We start from the raw sequence: 5027 nt of genomic DNA on the forward strand, positions 1-5027 counted from the left end.
TGACTTCCTGCCCTTTGGGCAGGGGGCTGGACTTGATGATCTCCCGAGGTCCCTTCCAGCCCTAATGTCTATGAAATCTATGAAATCTATGAAACACACTAACAGACAGGGCAGGGAGCAGAAAGCAGAGGAGCAGGAGAAGGGGTTCAAAGTGGCACACCTGCTAAAAAAGTAGGCACCCACTGCACTAGCACCAGTGCCATAGTAACAAGGTTTGGCACCTGGGGCAAAGCATGCAGCAGTAGCCCATCCTTGCCCCATTCACAGATCTGGGGGGCACATGCCCCTCCTCATACTTGCCTGGGAGTGCATGCAGGGGTGGGAGCCACCTCTCCCCCATTCCCAAGCTCCCACAAATGAGCCTCTCACAGATCTATCCCGCCCCCCGCCCTGGCTGGGCAGTACCTGTTGATGCCCCTTTGTTTTGGCACCCAGGGCGGTTGCCCCATTTCTCCCCACACACACTTGTTATGGCACTGACAAGCACATGCAGCTGTTTGTTTTAATAAAACTGCAAATAAATGTTTAAGTGCAACACAATTGTTTTAATTGCTGTTAGAAATATATGTAAAGTCCATTTTTTTGTTTGCTTTTGTGATTTTAATGCCTAGAAAATCCATTTTTAGGATTGAAAGGTTTGGGGTCCTCTCACAGGATTTCCCGAATGGTGAAAATACCACAAAATGAAACCTTGTGAGGCACTGAATATGATAATAAAAAATGTAAACACAAATACCATGATATTTAGGTATACCATTGTTTTCAGCTTTGTTCAAATTCATGTGGCATCCAAACTGCAATGCTGACAAAATAGCTATTAAACTTTAGAACTAATTTGAAATCAAATGGTGAGTGGGTCTGATGATGTCTGTTGCTGTGTTACAAGAGATTTAGTATCAGTTATGTAACATTTTGCAGTTAAGGGTTATAACCTGTGTATGAGGCATTGTTGCTCTTGCCCTACAACCCTCCTGGAAACAAGGTTTTAAATCTCATAACCATTATCCTGATATGACAGTTTAAAATAAATGTAATTCCAAAAGGACTGATAAGGCTATGACCTTCCCATTTTCACAACCTTGAGTTGGATTTTGCAGTGTTTATTCCTAAAAATAAAAGTGCACAAAAGAAGAAATCCAGGCACTGAAAATCATTTGATATTACTTTTTCAGGGGTGTGTTGGGGATATTTTGCTATAGAAGAATTCAACAAATATCTTAGGCAAGCAAAGGCTTCCTCTCAGGGAACATTCCTGACTACATGCTTTAGAATATAGCATTTTAATGATATCTATAGCTTGCACATATCTGGAATTACAGAGATGCACTTTGAGGCTAAACTGCAATTAACAACAAGAAAAGAAAAGATATTGTATGGAACACATCGCCTGACGTAAATCCAGAGATTCATTGGTGGAATAAAGAGAGCTGAAACAGCAACCTCAGGCATGTAGTTTACATAAAGAAATAAGAAACTTTGACTCACATGGATAACACCAGTTGGCTATCATCTGTTAGTTTTCTGCCTTCATATCTGCCTAGTACAACTTTTGCTACATATTGGCAACAAGATTTTTAATGAAAAAGGCCTATTAAAATAATATAGGAAGAGGAGGAGAGGGAAGGCCAAATAATTATGTGGAAAATATTAAAAATATGCAGCTACTGGCTAACTGGCTCTATTCTTTGTCCATTCAGGAATGCAACCTAGTCATAGTGAAGTCATTAATGGAAACTATTTTGACATCAATGGAAACAAAACAGGGCCATGCATAAGAGGCCATGCCTTAAGTAGATGGACACGTAAGAGGGGGAAAATGGTGCAGAGAGCTCCTCCTGTTCTTCTGGCATCTCAGAAAGGGGCAATCAGAAATATACAGTCTGTTTACTACAGATTAAGAGACAGATTTACAGTGGTGTTTGAGCACTTAAAGATAGGGTAAGACAAAACTCCAAATCATTCCGATAGGGGCTTAATCAGACTTAAGGCCCTAAAAATGATATACATCAACACTGCAGGAACAAAACTACTTAGACTTCCATCTTGGCCTGAAAGTTCCCAGTCTATATATAATGGACATCTGAGAATACTCAAAAGCAAGCCAATCTGTTAGATCTGGACTGGTTTTCTTTTAAACTAACTTGTATCCTTTTTACTTTTGTATTATTTTGCTTAAGGTAAAACTAGTATCCATTAGTAATGCTAAGAGGAGCTAAGGATGGTAATGCTAAGAGGGGCTAAGGATAATTTGAGTGAGCAACAACACTCTGTTCACAAAAGAAATCTCACTGGAGGAAGACAGAATGATAGGGATAATAGAAACTTCGTATCCATTTTATTTTGATTATATACATTTTATTGTTGTATTATTTAGCTTAGCCTTTATATGACTTAGCATAAGCTAGATTCCATCTTATTTTTTTATTGCTTGGCGTAAGAGTAATGCCATTTTGTTGTTGTTTTTTTTAATATAGTATACATGTGAAAGGAAGTATGGTATGCATATGAAAGGAAGTAAGAGATGACCTTCTGTTCCAAAGGTGAAAGTTTCAATGACCAAAGGTTGCAGTAACCTCCTGTTATAATGGCTGAAGACTGCAGATAAACCCAAAACAAAGAAGAATCCACCTGAAATAGAAACAACAAGCCTGATCAAAACAGGAACAACGGGTCTGAACAAACAATGCATGATTCAATTGCAGGAATGAAAGGTGTGCAGCTGGCAAGCAAACACCATGACATAACAAGGTCTATAGACATACATGGGAAACAGCGACTATAAAAGATGGGTGAGAATAAAGAAGCTTTGGGTATTTCTGCACAACAATGACAGAGCATCGGTACTCGTCCGACAGAGGCCCAGCTCCCTCCTTGTGTTCAGCTTAGCTGGCCACTAAGCTGACTCGAGCAACTAAAAGACTGGTAACATGTTAGCATTGGCAGAAGTGTGCATGTGTGTGTGTGTGTATGTGATGTTTTAATGTATTTGTACTTACAATAAACATGGCATATTGCCTTGTCCCCTGATAAAGATTCCTCTTGCTATTCAACATACTGTATGCACAGTGCATACAACATTTTGGTGGAGAATTGCAAAAGGCGGAGCATAGCATACGCCATGCTTATTGTTATTTTGGTGTGCACACCCTCAGTTGTAGTTGGCTTAGCACTACAGGAGAAAATTTAGGTTTTTTCTCCTTGTGGTGGAGCACCAGTGAGGTGCTTGCCACTTAGGGAAGTTGCAAGCTCTGGGGCACAAGGAACCCACAAGGAACCATTTTAAGGGGGAAGGTGTGTATCAAAGCACTCATGGCGCTCTGCCACTTTAAGAACTGGGCCAGGCAGCAGGCAGGTGCAGCCCAGTCTTGATGAGTGACCATCTTAAGACTCAGGCCAGCAGGGCTGGAGGCAGCAGCTGCTGCTTGGCACTGAGAAAGGAACATCTCCTGGCAGGGCAGCTGCTCCAGAGATAGCATGGAGGTAAGGGCAGGAGCTATGGGGTGGCTTGGAGGCTCCTGGTCCTGGGGATGACCTAAAAGTGCACCCTGCCAGGATAGGGAGGCCTGGTGGGGCAGGGCCAGCAAATGCCAGGTTTGAGGACCATCCTGGTAAAAGGCGAATTGGGACAACTTAATAACCCCTGCCCCCACCATTTAGTGGGTTATTACTAACTTCGGAGAGGGTTAGGGCCAGGTATGTCTAGGTGGGACAGCTGAGCCCAATGTGACGCAAAGCCCAAAGTGGGCAGTGGGGCCAGGCACGCCCATGTGGGGCACATGAGCCCATTTGGGGGTGCAAGATCCCAGTAAGAGGGCACGCCCATGGTTGCACCTGAACCCTTTTGTGTGTAAGACCCTGGAGAGAAAAGGAGAGGGCCAGGCACATTGACGAGGGGCACCTGAGCCTGTGGGAGCCTTCAGCCACAGGCCCCAGAGATGGGGGTGGAATATGGACTGGAGGCCCTGCGAGTAGGGGGCATGAGTTGAGGTCCCATTAACTTGGAGGACCGAATTTGGTCCAGGTAAGCCTTCAGGGACCTGAGGCCACAGGTGGGCCTGAGGCCAATTGGAGGGCGTCACAGGAGAAGCTGCAGAGAAATAAGGGGGTGAGTCAGCAGCCCTGTATGGAGAGCAGCTGGGGGGAGTTACCCAGCTATGAGACAGGGGCAGAGTCCGCGCAGTATTTTGCAAAACGCCCAGCACTCACTCAGATGAGTGCAGTGGGAGGTACCCAAAATGCCATGTGCTTGCTGGCCAGGGAGTGAAGGGAATCAAGCCCAAGGACCCTCCAGGTGAAGGCAAGGTGACTGTGGCCCTGGGGAAAAGGAGGGGCAAAACAAATGAGGTCTGGCAAGAGCAATTTGAAAGAGATGGTATGAGAGATGGTGGAGTGTGAGGCATCTCAGTGAGAGGGAGGCAGTATGAGTCTGGCCTGTAACAGGGTAGGTTGTGAGTGGCTTAATATTGCAATGAGTTAGGCCCAGCCCAGTAGTCGTTAGAAACATCTGTGAGGTATGGGACATGTAAGGTGAGGTAGGAGTGTGCACTAAAGGCCCTAGACATCAGGGCTCAGAATGGGCAGCTGCCTGCCTAATTAAGAATGTAATTATTTTAACAGCAAGGCGTGGCAGAAGAGTGGCATGCACAGAGGCAGTGGGACACCAGCACTGTGGCTAGCTGGGGAGTTCCCATACCTACCACACTCCTATTGACCGGTAGACTCTGAAGGATATAGGAGCTTATGTAGTTTGTTTACACTGCTGGTAAATTCAAGGAATTTATGCAGTTTTGTGGATGTCCATTAACTGGTAGACGCTGAAGGAGACAGAAGTGTATGTGGTAGAATTTAAATTTTTCTCCATTAACTGATAGACTCCAAAGGATATAGGAATCTATGCAGTAAAAGTCTAACCCTTGGATGAAGCCATAGCCAAGTGTTTCATAGATTTCATAGACATCAGGGCTGGAAGGGACCTCGGGAGATCATCGAGTCCAGCCCCCTGCCCAAAGGGCAGGAAGTCAGCTGGG

Source organism: Crocodylus porosus, unplaced genomic scaffold (assembly GCF_001723895.1).
Source record: "Crocodylus porosus isolate Cpor-Errol unplaced genomic scaffold, CroPor_comp1, whole genome shotgun sequence".
In the NCBI taxonomy this organism is placed as follows: Eukaryota; Metazoa; Chordata; order Crocodylia; family Crocodylidae; genus Crocodylus; species Crocodylus porosus.